Source organism: Candoia aspera, chromosome 4 (assembly GCF_035149785.1).
Source record: "Candoia aspera isolate rCanAsp1 chromosome 4, rCanAsp1.hap2, whole genome shotgun sequence".
Lineage (NCBI taxonomy): Eukaryota > Metazoa > Chordata > Lepidosauria > Squamata > Boidae > Candoia > Candoia aspera.
The window spans coordinates 35,859,122-35,875,310 of NC_086156.1; the positions used below are offsets into that span (position 1 = coordinate 35,859,122).

The 16,189-nt window shown below is 36.4% G+C and overlaps 1 protein-coding gene across 2 annotated transcripts in view; it reads left to right on the top strand.

The window, feature by feature from the left end:
- The window catches only part of CHN2 (chimerin 2), a 152,904-nt gene that overhangs the window by 102,049 nt on the left and 34,666 nt on the right, over positions 1–16,189 (top strand). The gene's annotated exons all lie outside the window — the stretch shown is intronic.

The following is a 16,189-nucleotide window of genomic DNA, read 5'->3' on the forward strand; positions in this document are numbered from 1 at the left end:
CCAAACGGGCCCCACATTACTTCTCTTTAAATTCCCTTTTAGTTTTGCCATCTGTCCACCTTGGAACAGTCACTGAAGCAGTTGTGCATATTGTGACATTGATACCAAAACACCCCATTTTATACCAGACCATCCTGGAGACTGGAAGGTTTTACAAGGATATTTAGGGTCAAATTATACTTGAGGTTATGGAGCACAGGGGAGAGATATATGGCACCTCTGTTGTTCCTGGTATATTTCTTTTACTACAGTAATCAGGAAGATCCATCCTTCATGAGGCAATCAAACAAATCAAAAGCATTAAACTACTGTTTCAATTGAAAATAAAGATAATATTGGACCTTTGAAGGCTTCATTCAGGCCCAAGACTTTCTATGAACATTGCTAATATTATGGAGAAAGAATGTCCATATTTTATGTTTTATGCTGGTATTCTACATTTTATTTTATTTAAAATGTATTATTAAATAAAATTATTAAAATAAATAAAATTTATTCTACATTTATTCTAAAATTTATTCCAAATTTTATGCTGGCATTATTTTGGAATAATAATATTTACACTTTTGTTTGTTTTGTTTTGTTTTGTTTATTTTTTATCCCGACTTTATTATTTTTATAAATAACTCAAGGCAGTGAACATACCTAATACTCCTTCCTCCTCCTCCTTTCCCCACCACAGCAACCCTGTGAGGTGAGTTGGGCTGAGAAAGAGTGACTGCCCCAAGGTCACCCAGCCGGCTTTCATGCCTAAGGTGGGACTAGAACTCATAGATTCACACTTTACTTCCAATGCAACGATACATAATAAACTCATTTTGATATAGCACCAGTAGCATTCTGCCAGCTATTTGTCGTTTTGTAACTGCTATGGGAAAGAGTCCGCTTATAGTTTGTCTTTTCCCAACCTGGTGTTTACCAGAAGCACTTGAAAGACCAACAGCCATGTTAGGGAAGCCTGTTCTAATTAACTATCAAGCCATACATACATACATGCCTGCCCAAAGCATGCAAGCAGAGGGTGCATACTGAGAGTCCCCACTCCCCATGAAGTACAGTGGAGAGGACTCAGAGGTGAGCATCTTCTCCTGTGAATCAATTACCCCTGGAAATGGCATCTGCAGCCTTACTGTTAGTATTCAGAAAGCTTGTGAGGTCTTGGTTGTCTGATAGGTATTCAGGAGCTGATGGATGTATGCGGAATGTACCTGAGACATGCGTGGGCACTGGTTATTATTATTGCTGTTGTTATTAATGTTGGCTTGTATACTATATGGATATTTATTTTTTGTTTGTATTGTTTATACAACTTTCATAATCTCCTTAGATCCTTCCAGCAGAGGTAACATAAAAATAAATAAAAATATAAGGAATTGGAGTATAAACTGGCAACTTGAGACTTGGTTTAGATCGGCATTTGACAACCCTGACAAATTCTAGATGTATGGATTTCAATTCCTAGAATTCCTAAGTCAACATGGCTCTTGCTGAATATTCTGGGAGTTGAAGTCTGGAAGTTGTCACACTTGGGAAATACTGGTTTAGATTATTTAGAAAAGAATCATCTCTTTTCAGGAAAGGCAACCAAAAGACTATGTTTATAAGAACATCTACCATCAGACATTTTTCCCAGAATGCAGTTGAAAACCTCTGTCATTGTTGCAACAGGATACTGGGACCCAACGTGGTGTTCCAGGAGGGTGTCATGTGCATATTATGAGAAGGCTGTAAAGCTACAGAATTTTAAGTCCATAATTCTGGGTTATACCATAAAATGGTTACCAAACTATGTATACAGTTAATGTTCTTTCTTCCTATTGTCCTGTATCTATTTACACAGCAAGTTGCAGTATTTCAAATGTGGTATTTAATCCACTACAGAATTTACTGTGAGCGTCACCACCATTATTACCTGTAGGATTGTTCTTAAAGGTGTGACCAATTCCACTGATAGACTGTGGCACCCACCACATAATTTTCTTTCCATGCAAGGTAACAAATAATATCTCAATTCATTTGTGTGGATCCTCCTATTCAAAAAATCGAGTAGACATAAAGCTTCTCTTCATCGAAGAGCCACTTACCCAAGGGTCTGCTGAAGTATTTCAGTCCCTCTTCAGTAAATATTCACAAATTTTCCCTGAATTGAAACCTATGAAACAACCCATTCTATTGGCTCTAATAAGGATAAAAAAATCCTCCTCTGCCCAGAACCATGTAGAAGCCAATCCTCCATCAAGGACCTTATTGCTACAGCAGAGTTGCCTTCCACCTGCACCTCTACTCTTTCACTACAGCTGTTCTGGGTAGAGGTGAGTTTCACACACGAAAAATAAAGCTAATTTTTGACTGGAAGCTCCCTCCCTCTGCCCCCACTTAAGATCTATGGAGGAACCTCTTCTGTAGATTGCAGTTCAAATTAAAACCTCTTCTGCCCAAAGATTACATGGAAGGTGATGGTAACCTACTTCTCTGCCTGCATCTCTTTGTATCTTTGTCTTTCTCTGTGTATGAGAAAAGGAAAACCAGAGAGATAGAGACCAGGAGCACCCACAACTTTTTGACATTAGTCATACTCCATCAATAGGTCCTTTGTGACTAGCCGCACCCTCAGAAAATGGAATTCATGGCATTGCCAATTGTGCCCCAAATTCCCCCAAATACACCTATACCTGCCAGTTCCTGTACTCTGCTATGTGATACGTTTTTTCCTCTTTCTGTCAACAAATGTTGGACAAGTGTTCCTGTTTTTGAATCCATTCTTTTTTCAGTGCCCCTTGAATTCGTCAATAGCATATTGTTTTCTTTGTTCACTTCTTTTAAAGTAACAAAACACCTTGTTATCATTCAACTGCAGATAACTTCCCTCTGAGAAATTTAAGTACTTACGAACACTTCTTAACTTCATAGCATTAAAAAAAAGAAACCACTAAGTGGGAAGTTTGCAGTCATGATTTATGCAAGATCCCTTATCCAGTTAACGGGAAAGCCACAAACTGTAATGTAAAATAGGAAAACTTGGCAGCGGTATTCCTTATTTGGGTCTTATAGTGAGAGTTAGTTTCTCCAAAGGCAGAAAGAAACAGTGTGATAGTAGATAGTAGATCAGACCATTGTATAAACAAGGGATAGATGAAAACCAAGGTTGCTACCCAAAGAAGGGAACAGGTAATCCATTATAAAGGGCTGGCAAGAGAAAGAGGCACAGGGTTTGAATACTGATTCTATAAATAGGGCTTGTTCTTGAAACACAGCAGTCACCAGAATTCTTTTATTATGGCTTCCAATTTCTTTTCAATACAACTACCTGTCAGAAGTTCTGTATTATTGTAAGCTTGCCTAATTAGTTCTAACTGGCTCCTAGTTGAAGGCTGACACTAATTATAGCACATTGCAGCTTTTTGAGTCACTCTAGGAGGATTTATTGTGGAAGCTCTGTTTATATTTCACCCATCCAAGTATCCCTTGTCTTAGTTCTAAGACAGGACTGGGATAGCACTCTATTCCTTTATAAAGTTTACAGAAGTACCCTAGGAATTATCAATTGATAAGCAGATGTCAAATAAATAGTCCCAGAATTGTTTCATTTAGTTATTCTGGTTTCTTTTAAATATATTGTATTTCCCATCCCTAAATATTTGACCAGTTGTTTCAATTCAGATGAATCGTTTACAGTATTTCTTTGAATGCCTATATCTGTCCTCCCAGATAGATAGATAGATAGATAGATAGATAGATAGATAGATAGGTTGACTGATTGATTGATTTTGAGCCATGAAAATGTAAGCATGAGGGATTCAGCATGTGTTTCAAAACAATGGTAGCACACATTTGATTTTAAAGCAATATAATACAAGCTGTATTGGAGTATATAAATACAATATATAGCAGAAGGGAGTAGTTCCTCTGCTCTCTATTCTAAAGGAGGAGCTTACAAATAGGTCCTCCTTTCATTTGAAAAATATTGACTAGATTTTAATTGACTTCAGAAACCACCTAATAAGCTCATTCTTTGGAGCCCAAATGAATTTATATGATGGCTGCACCAATGTTTGGACAAATATTCAGAATATATTCACCCTGATTTGGTCAGCTTAGGAAATTGCATAGAATTCATTTGACCATATATCAGAGACAAAACAAGCACTACCATTTATTTGGCTTCCTGCAAAACTATTTCAGCCATGCTCATAGGGCTAAAATAGGAAATTACAAGTTTTGGAAACAAAGTGGAAGATTGTTGAGGCAGATATCTGCCCTGTTTTAAAGGCTAGAAGAAGAATTGTGTTGTATTTTTAAATGTATTTTATCATTTATTTTTAGATGTTAAAATCTATAAATCTATTAAATAATCTATTATTATTCATCTATTAAATGATCATCTATTAAATGATCTATTAAATAACATCTATTACTTTTTTTAAAAAAAAACGGAAGCCAAGATTTAAAAAACAGCATTCAAAGGCTTGTACATCATATGATGTTTCAGACTTTTCTATAACAGAACGTTATTCATTATATGTTTTTGGAAATTTACATTCACAAGTAATATTAGTGCCATAAATCTTTTCTCTGACAGGTGACCTTAATATTCACTTACCTTAAGCAACTTGACTTGCAGGGCAAATCTCATGACAATATTTGTTATTATTTCCAGAGAAGGCCACAATAGGCTTTCAGTTCTGTCTGCTTTGCCCAAAGTTGCTTATACAATATGTTCAGAGGTCAGAAAACACTGAAGAGTGGTTGATGGCTCAGAACAGAAGTACTATTTATATCTAGGTCTGTGATTTCTGGGAAACGTTTCTGAAAAACTACCAACCTCCTCATTTGGTCATAATCCCACAGTGTCTGGATCTTTACATTTTCAGTGCACATCAAGGTTTGGTTTTGGCAATGGAGGCTTTGAAAAGAGTTTGGGCTATGTAGCAAGACTGCTAATTAGGGCTTATCTTCAAGGAGGTTTAACCCTCACATTACAGAATCCTGAAATGACAACCTATTATGGCCAAGTACTAGTTTTGCCAAGAAACTGTTTTGAAAAGGAGTAAGGAACATAAACCAAGGCTCAGTGTTTCAGATGCCGAAAGTAACCCAGGAGAGTGGCTTATTGCTGCATTTTCATGAATGGGTGGCTGCAGTCCTGCCAATCATTGCTAGGCATCCAATTTCTGATCCCTAAAGCTGTACTATATAGCAATAGAGCAAATTAATGGAACTGATGCTGAAGAAGCCCAGAGTTTTCAAAGGCTGCATTATGGTATAATAGCACAGACCTCTGGAGGAATTATAATACTTGAGGAAGAGAAATGAAAATCAGTATGTGACTATGAAATAGTTGGATAATGGAAGTCTGACAAATTACTCTGGTGCCTTTCAGTCTCTGGGGACATATGGTTTGGATCACCCAGACCGTAAAACAATTAAGATGACACATTAACTATTTTACAGATTTTTATTAATAATGAAATCATAGCATGTTTTAGAATGAGATTTTGAACAGTCTCAAAATATCACTGCAATGCAAGTTCATGTCTATAAAACTTTTGATTTTTTTTCTCATATTTGGAGTATCTAAAATTGCTGATACTGGAAGTGGCATGCCATATTAATGTGGTGGTAACATTTTATGGGGGTGATGAGTTATTATCATGATCCTCTTGAACTAGTTCTGTTCCAAGGACAAACAGGAGCTATTTAAGTATGAGAAGTCTGTTGAGATTAACCCTGAGAAGTCAAGACCCAATTCTGAGATCTTGGCAGAACTGCCTTCCATCATCCCTCCCGCCCAGCTTAAACTCTGAAGCAAATACACAGCTACCCAAATCCACAAGAGAATTGCTATTTCAAAGTCAAACACCATAGAGCAGAAAGATGGAGAAGTGCCAGACTACTGGGAAGAGCCCTCTGGTGGTAGTGACTAATTGTATGTAGGCTAGCTGTTTCCAAGTAGCAGAGTAACAGTGACAATGCAGTCTAAGAATCAGTTCTGCAGAAAGCAATAGCTTTCTGGATGAAAACCATTGCCTGGGCTCATTCAAATACTGAAATAAATCAGTCTTAGATTACTGTGTTCCTTGACTACCTGGCTATCTCAACTTCTGTCATACAGTGCTAATCTTCGGAATTTTGTTAATGGTGCAAACTTTTTCCTTCAATTCTAGGCTGGATTGTAACTGTGCTGTTACCTATTGATCAGTGTAAGTGTTTGAGCTATCTTTGCCTGAAGATTGTCAGACAACACCTCAAACAAAATTTGTTTCAGTTACTAAAGTATAATTGGAGAGTGAATTCAGTGTTCAAAGGGATCAGATGTCTATGGCAATCAACACGTAGAGATACAGCCCACATGAGGCTCTATCACTTCCAGCATTTGTGCCTTCAAGATGTAAATGCCCAGTAGCCTTGCCTAAATATGTGATAGGACAAGTGAAGTGTTTCCAGTATTCCATGCCCATATCACTTCAATATCCAGTTGAAAATGGAAGATTTCCGAGGTGACTGCACATGTGAAGTCTTTATTATTAGCCTATTGGTAAGTCTGGGATCTAGATAGGTTACTTAACAGAGGTAAGCTTTTTACTCATGGGGAGAGAAGTCCTGTTCACAATTATGTTATAATTACAATGTACATTTTGATGAAATCTCAGCTTGCTGCAGATACCCTTGCTTCAAGCTTAGTGTGATACACTGAATGTCATTTATGTAAATATAATACAGAAAACCAAGGGAAGAAATCAACTGACCCAGGGAAAGGATATATAGAGAGATTAACAGTTATCTAAAATTGCCCCATGCAGAACATGCATTTTGAAGACAAACTAACCAATACAGAAAAAGAGTAATAACTCAGGAAGAAAACTAAGAGAGGGCTATGCAGTTGATGCCTAGAGACATTGGACAAGATAGGAGTATTTGATGGTCCAAGGGAAAACTGCCAGTGTAAATAAATCAGTATCAAATAGAAGGGAAGATTATAGGAAATAAAGTAAAGGATCAGAAACACAGGTCACAAAAGGAAACAGAAATTTTCCTAGCCACCTCTTTTTGCATGACTCACTAGAATTTGAATTTAGCAAGACAGTGGATAATGGTGGCAGAAGAGAACAGTTAAATGAAAACCCCATAATAATTTTACTCACCTTTCCACAAAAAACAAAAAGGTCTGAATTGTCTATTACTGGAGTAGATGCCACTAGTTTGTACTGGAATCTGCAGAAGTTGCATTCCACAGGCTTTCCTAATTGCGGTTGGCTATAAAATGGATCTGGGTATGTTTATCCTTCAGAAAAGGCAATGTGATAGCAAGTGCTCAAATATCTGAAGAACTGTTGCACGGAAGACGAGTGGACTTATTCTCTATTGCATCAGCATAAAGGATCAGAATCAGTGGATTAAAGGAAATAGGGTCAAACTAGATGTCAGGATAACCATCCAGATTCTACAAACTGTAAGCCAGTGTTGCCAGCTTGCCAGATGAAGTGGTGAGTTCTCCTTCAAACAGAGGCTGGATAGCCATCTATCACATAGCTGAAAGGGACCCTGCACTGAGCAAGAGTGTACTAGATGACCTCTAAGGTATATTCCAACTCTCTAATTCTAATATGTGTACAAACAAACATTTCTTCTCAAGATAACGTATTATAGAAATAGTTCCCTGCTTAGAGTATTACATTGGCTTATAACAAAAAAAAAATTCTGTGTGGAACAGATTGAAGCAAAGATGCAAATTAACATTCTCTATTAGACTGCTTATCGTGGAAATACTGGTTAGTCTTAGGTCTACTGATTCCTCTCTAATTTAGATACTCATTTGAAAATGAAAATAACATTAATGACAACCCTCAGCTGCATAGATTATTCAGCAATAAAATTAATATATATTTAAAGGAATATATTGAAGGAGAACAGAATAAACAGTCCATGAATTGAGGATAGTAGAATAGGAAGAATCAACAAAGAGAAAGGTAGAGAGACAAAACAGTGGTGGAAGCACAAGTAGGTGGAGTATCTCAGCAAGTAAAAAGAATTACATTGTTGTGAATTTGCACAAGAAACAAACAGGTGACTGATGACAACAGGGCTCGGTTAGACTGAAGAGGATGGAAGAGAGAGTGGGAGGAGAAGAGATGAAAGGAAAAATAGGTTAAGTTCATTATGAAAAGCAAAGAGATTGCTTATGCACATCAAATACTTTTTCAAGGACAGCCTTTGTTGTAATTGCTTCTGCAAACTAGGCACACTATGACAAGGTGGATAACACACATGGCAATGAGTATCACGTCCAAGATGCTGTGAGCAAGCAGTACTGAAAATGATTACTGAGCCCCAGATGCGTGACTGTAATTGTGTGGGGTTACAATACATCATCATCATCATCATCATCATCATCTGTACTGAAAATAATTTCTGTCAAATCACAGACAGCAGCGTCCACTTATTCTCACTGCAAGCTCTGCCTCTGTAGGCACACATGTGAGATTGCACTACATGTGGAAAAGAGATGAGGGTTGCAGTGCAACGCCACAACCCTGCTTTATCACTCTGACCTCCCCTTGCCCCTTCCCACGGACACTGCTACCCAAAGATACAAAACAGGGAGTATTCCCATGGTTAGTTTTAGGTGCAGCATTATATAAACTTTAAATCCCTATTTACTTTAGTGACTGAGGTCTGTTTCAAAATTTTGCAGATAAGGAACTGGGAACTAATATCCAATTGTGTGTTACTTGTTGTGTCAGCATTCGGCTTATTCTGATCTGCAAAGTTCTATATCATTTCTAAGCACAGATTCCTTTTCACATAGTACTGCTTCTGCCTTTCACAGGACCGGCTTTAAACTGTACCTTTTATACTACTAGGCTTCTGTAACTCACTGATCTCTTTTTACTCATAGTTTGATTCACTTACTGTGGAGCAGATGTCATCAGGAAGCAGCCATGTTTTCATGTGCATTTGCTAGCTAGAGCCATGTTGAAATGACTCTATGCCCCAAGTAGTCCCCATGAGCGCTCTCCAGGGCAGCACTAGGATGGGAATGACTGCTCTTGGGATTGTGGGAAATTTTAAAAGGTGGACCCTTCCATTTTGAAAAGAAAGGATGATACAAGGCAGGAACCCAGACCAATAGTTCTGAGGACTGCTCAGCTGCCCAAAGATTTTGAATGCTGATGTTGACTCTGGAGAATTGAAGCAATCCTTATATGATAACACTGGAAGGAATCAATTGTATATAATTACTTTGTTGTCTGTTCCTTATGAAGATGAATGTTGACTTTCAGTATTGTTAAGTATTGATATTAGAGATCAAAGAAGTTTCCTAATTGCTGTTAACAGTTAGAAAACTTCTTTGATGTATGAACATCTGACATTTGTTTTTGCCTCATAGTGAAGGCCTGTGCATTACAATCAAATCGAATTAAATCTTTATGATGGTCACAGACCAGCATAAGGAAGGCGGGATACAGTCATTAAAAAAGCATAAACAATACATCAAGAGTAAAACTAAAAATAAATATAGTATAATCACAATAATTCAATTTTATTAGAGTCACTGAATCATATTCTGCTTCATACACTCAATAAATATGGCAAACAACAATATAAAATTAAAATAAGGTAATGCAATCTTTCCTAAGCATACAGATCATTACCCTCCTTCACTGTAGCACAGCCTTCCATAAACAGGGACATCAAGTCAGTCAGCATTGTTAGTTACTTGAAGCAGCCAGAGAATTTTGCCATTTACCATGTAATTCTAGAATCTTGGTCTGCAAGTAAATAGCCAACAAAAAAATCATCTGCCCAACCAGGGATTTTGCAAATTATAGGATACATCAAAGTAATATGAAAATCCTTCTAAAAGGAGCAATATAGGAGGATATAAGTTAGCTTTTTGATTACACCCTGTCCACAAGGGCAACGTCTTTCATAATAGGGTATAGTTTATACCTGCCTTTGAGAACTGCTGAGGGAAGAATATTAAAGCATACCAAAGTAAGCACTCTATAATATTTCACTATAAAGAAATATTCCAAATATTTGAGTATCTTATTTCCAGTTATTCTATTATGAACTACTTGTAAGTCAATATCAATTATATCCTCTATCTTAGCACTGTTTTAGCTTTATCACTGGGTTCCTCAACCTTGGCAACTCTAAGCTGTGCGGACCTCAACTCCCAGAATTCCCCATTTGCTGGCTGGGGAATTCTGGGAGTTGAAGTCCGCACAGCTTAGAGTTGCCAAGGTTGAGGAACCCTGCTTTATCATATCCATCCTCAGATTCAGAAGTATCTGTGGGGTGATCCCAGTATGAGTTATTTTCTTCTCTACCTTATGTACCCATGGAGTTGAAAGTCTTCAGTGTGGATTAAGGGAAGAGGCTTTATGGGCAGAAATTTAGATTAAGCTAACAATTATTCTTAACCAGGTTCTGATTTAAACTTTTATCAATCCTATTGATTTTTTTAATATAATTTTATTGAATTTTTTAAAAATAAGAGTAAAAATTAATACAAATTAAAATAGAGTAAGAAGGAAAAAAGAAAAAGGAAGAAATAAAAAAGATAAAGTGCAAGAAGAAAAGAACCCCCATAAGGGGTTTCCAGTCAGCAATAAACATAGATATTGTCTTTTCTCTAATCAAGCAAGTCAATTTGGCCATGTCAGCAAGTTCCATCATCACCACCAACCCATTCCTCCATTGTAGGTATTGCCAAATCTTTTCATATTTGTGCGTACAATAATCTTGCTGCAGTTATCATATATAAAAACAAAGTTCCATGACTTTTTTCCAACTGCTTATCCATCAGTCTGAAGAAGAAAAGTTCCAGTTTCAGTTGTATATTAATCTTTAAAATCCTCTGAAACAAAGTATGCGTTTGAACCCAAAATCTTGTAGCTTTTTTGCACATCCACCAATCATGATAAAATGACCCTTCTTGTTCACATTTCCAACATAGATCTGAAGTACCTTTATACATTTTAGATAATTTTTCTGGTGCCATATACCAACAGTGCATCGTTTTGTAAACGTTCTCTTTAAGATTATAACAGTGTAAATGTAAATCCTTTTAACCACATATTTTCCCATTGTTCCATCTATATATTATAACCAAAATTTTTAGCCCACTTTATCATGCATTCTTTCACTTGTTCTTCTGTTTCAAATTTCAATAAAAGTTTATACATTTTAGCAATCATATGTTCATCATTTGTATACAAATCCATTTCAAAGTCAGTCTTACAATATTTAATATCATAAATTCTTTTGTCTACTTTGAATCTTTCTGATTACTGTAAGTAGGAAAACCATTGACAACTATGTCTTTTATTCTGTATTCTTGACAGAATTCTAGTATTTCACAGTATGTTAACCATTTGTTTTTCCCTATTATTTTTCATTTATAAAATGCTTCTTTGCTGAGAACCACAAAGGTGTTTTCGGGCATAACCTGGATTTGTATCTATTCCGTATTCTCAATATAGCACATCTAACATAGCGATTTGTGAAATCTGCATTAACCTTGACTTTATTGACTTGTACCACAAGTATCCATGCCACCCATATCTCAGGTCATGTTCTTCTAACTCTAAAAGTCTTCTATTTCCCAGCAACACCCGCTCTTTCATCCAAACCAAATAGCAAGCTGTAAAATATAATTTCAGATCAGGTAAACCCAATCCTCCTCATTTCCTTTGTGTCTTGTAACACCTTATATTTAACTCATGGTTTTTTTCCTTGCCATACATACTTAGATATATCCTTTTGCCACTGTTTAAATGGTGCATCAGTCAAAAACAGTATTGTCTGAAACAAAAAAATCATTCTAGGCAAAACATTCATTTTTATCACAGAAATTCTCCCCAACAATGACAATTGTAATTTCTCCCATATTAGCATGTCTTTTTAAACTTCATTCCATGTCTAAACATAATTATTTTGAAATAACATACAATTCCTATCTGTTATGGTGATACCCAGATATTTTACCTTTTTCTCAATCTTAAAACCTGTTTTCTTTATCAATTCTGTTTGATACTCAATTTTCATGTTTTTTGTTAATATCTTTGTCTTCTGATTATTAATCTTAAAACCTGCTAGTGTACCAAACTCTTTTAATTTTCCCATTAATGTTTCCATTTCCTTTAGTGGATCATCCAAAACCAACACCAAATTATCAGCAAATTACCTTAATTTATAAGTTTCTTTTTAATTTTTACTCCCACAATTCTATCATCTTGTCTTATATCTCTGTTCAATATTTCAAGAACTAAAATAAACAGGAGAGGAGACAACGGGCGTCCCTGTATTGTCCCTTTCTGTATCTCACAGGGTTTTGTGGATCTCCATTGACGATTATTTATGCTTTCTGTGAATAAATCACTCTTACCCATTTAATAATATTCTCTCCAAAATTCATATCTTCCAAAACTTTAAACGAAAAGGCCCAGTTCAAATTGTCAGAGGCCTTCTCTGCATCTAAGAAAATCAATGCAGCTTGTTTTTCATTATGTTGCTCCAAGTATTCCAAAATGTCCAATACATTTCTTATATTATCCTTTAACTGTCTTTTAGGTAAAAACCCACACAGATCCTCATGAATAAATTCTTGGAAAATTATTTTCAACCTCTTAGCCAAAATTGTTGCAAACAACTTATAGTTATTATTCAATAATGATATCAGCCAATAGTTTCTTGTTAAAGTCAAATCTTGTCCCTCCTTAGGTATTAATGCTATATTAGCTTCTTTCCATCTGTCTGGTATCTTTCCCCTCTGTAAAATAGAATTCATCATATTTTGTAAAGGTTGTAAAAGTTCATCCTCAAAGCATTTATAATAGAAGCCAGTAACCCTTCTGGTCCAGGCACCTTTCCTGTTTTCGTCATTTTTATAGCTTCACAAGCTTCCCTTATTGTTATGGGTCCATTCATAATCTGTTTCTGTTTCTCTGTAATCTTCAATAAATTTTGTTTCTTTAAATATTCATCTATTTTCTCCAGGGAAATTTCTTGTCCTTTATATAAATTAGAATAATATTGATGAAAATCCTATTTTCATTTGCACTGGGTATGCAGTTTGCCACCTGAAATACATTTCTATAAGAATTTGTGTTGTATAGTCTCTGTTGCTGCGGTTAATTCTCTAAACCTAATTCTATGCCACAAAGAACTTGTGCCAAAAGTTTGGTTGCGAACAGTTTAAATGTAAATACAGGATAAGATGCAGTGTTCCTTTGTGGTTTTTGCAGGTAGGAAGAAAGTCTCCTTACTGTTGTTATCTTGGAAGGAAGCTTGCCTTCCCTGTCATTGCCCCTGCCCTCTGGAACAGCATCCCCCCAGAGAGATGGATGGCACCTACTCTCCAAGGGTTCTTGAAGGCCCTTAGGAACTGGCTTTGTTCCCCAGTGTGAGGGGAGGGTCTTTGTGGAGCCCCATAAAATGTTTTACTGTTATGGTTGCTTTTTAGTCCAGGCCGTTGTTTTGTTACTATGTTTTAAACAGTTTTAATTGTGTAGTCTGACATTGTAAACCACCCAGTCTTCTGGAGTAGGTGGCCATAGCAAATTTAGACGATGATGATAATGATGATGATGATGATGTAGGAAGTAGCCTTTATGATTACCAAAGGAATGAAAAATAATCCCCAAATAATTAAGAGATGCCACCTATTCAAAATTATACCATCCGCACCGCTGCAAGGCAGATACTCCAAAACCCTATTAACTGAACATACCTGCCCATGTGGCAACAAGGAGATCGGAACCATTTCACATGTATTACTACATTGTAAACTCTACAGGGATATCAGGTCTGCTTATATTCTGCTCCTAATATGTAAATTTCCAGGAAGACCAGACAATTTCTATGTGAACCATCTTCTGGAAGATTTGAAACCATTTATCATTTGTGCATTAGCCAAATTCTGTGTTGCTGCAATGAAAATAAGGCATAACTGGTTACAGAAATAATCACTCCTGTTTTATTTATCACTTCAGATTTAAACATATTAGGTATCTTGTTTTTAGATGATATATAATTTACTTCATAGACTGTAATATTTTAGATTTACCCTTGCACAAGTAATTAATGCACCATTATAGCAGTGTGTCACATTTTATGTGTTATTTTATCTTCTTTATGGTAGTATTTTATCTCATCTATTCAATTTTACTTTGGTGTTGTATTTTTTTTAAAATTTTGCTGGTCATTGACCGAATAAACTATTACTATTATTCCAGGTGGCCTTTTAGACATCTGCAATCTGATGACACATGCAGAGTCTTTGTAGGTGTGTGTTTGTACATACCCCATTATATCAAATATTAAAACCCAAACAGCTCTGTATGTATGAATACTTCTTAAAAACAATCACAATGATGGAATCTGCTGTTAATTTTCCAACCAGAACATTTCAAACAACTTGGAATGCTTACCAGACGTGCAAAAAGCCCACCTGTGAAAGGAACCCTCTCTCTCCTCTTTCTCTGATAGCTTAACTGTAAAAACTCAGTGTTATAGTTACAAGAAAACATACTGCCAGGTCTGAGAAGATGCTGTTACCATACCCTACCCACCTCAGAATACTTTCAAGGACTCCTAGTGACTTCTCTTTCCTGCCCTTGCCTACCTTGAAGGGCTGAGAGATGGGAAGGTGTCTGTGAATGTCCAGGTGCAGCATGTTGCCTCTTCACAGTACTGGCCCTTTGAAAACCTTGGGTTTTCAAGAGTGCTGTTATATTATTCTTGCATATCATGTTGCATGTCAGATATATCTAGCTGAAATTATGACTAGTATATTCAAATATACGGAAACAATTATTCTGTTATTTGCCAGAATAAGGTGTGGTCAAGGCTTTAGTTACACTGCAACCAGTTTCAGGATCTGTTTTCACTCTAATCCAGTGAGAGGATGAGGAGAATCAGAGAGTACACCAAGCTTTAACAGAGCAGCTGTCCCTGTTACTAAGCAACCACCCTTTGTATCCCACAAGACAGATGTCAGGGCATCTGAGGCTCTCTCTTTTTCACCTCCATGAATGAAAAAGGTTAAACACAATTGCCTTTGCAATCCTTGTGAAGCCTGCATACACTCTCCTCCTGATTTGCACAAATAGTGTGTAGTCATACTCTGTTCCCTGCCTTGAGCACCTGAAGGAAAGATGAGTTTTAAAGCAAGCCAACAGATATGGTTGCCAAGCAAACTACATGGATGTGTTTTTAAGTCACTAGGATTTGGGCTCAAGTCAAAACTGGAGTTTTATTAAAAGACATGTCAGACAATAAGACAACTTGATTAAGAAAACAACCTAGCTGAATGGATGTATGATGCTTGTCACAAATATCAGAGACACTTAGGTGAGCTGTGTTCTTTTTGTCATGGCTTTTGACTTAATGAAACTAGAAGAAACAACAGCTCTCTCTCACTACTGGATTTTTCTCTATCTCATTAAAATAAGGATTCTAATAAGATGTTTGATGTATAATTCTGTATCTGGAGCATAGTATCTGCAGTATTGCATAATGATGTACCTTATATAATAGGACTTTATAATTTAAGTGATAGTAATACAAATGCCAGAGGGTTACTAGAAAATTGACCTCACTCTCAGATTTTTCTTTTGGTGCTGCTGACCTACTTAAATTACATTCCAGCAATGCAACAAAATACCTCTGTCCCAGGAGTGCATAAGCAAACAGGTATATAGCAAGCTATCAGCATTGTTTGTGATATAAATCAATAGAAGTACATATGGTGCACCCAAAAAAATCAAATATAATAGGGTAAATCCTTCAAGCAATGTTTCCTTTTTCCTAACATCCATTTAGCACAACTGAGTTATGTAACTTATAGCTATATAATTTCATTCTTCATTAACATTAGGAAGAATTGTACAAATAAGAAGTTGAGGTGGGAGGTGAGGCTGGTAGATATCAAACACCCCTGCCTGGTGTAATGTACTGTGCAATCCTATGCAAGTCTTTTCAGAAATAAATTTCAGTTAGGCCTAGTAGTCCAAAGCAAACGGGTATAGGATTTCTGCCTTATTGTCTGGGTAAAGGCTGAACTATATATGCAATAACAGAAGCTTTTTTTAAGCAGCATTGCTCTGAATGCAGTATCTACTAGCTACTGGTCCACAAATGGCATGAGGCTAGGATGGAAGAGCACGAAACATTATCCCTG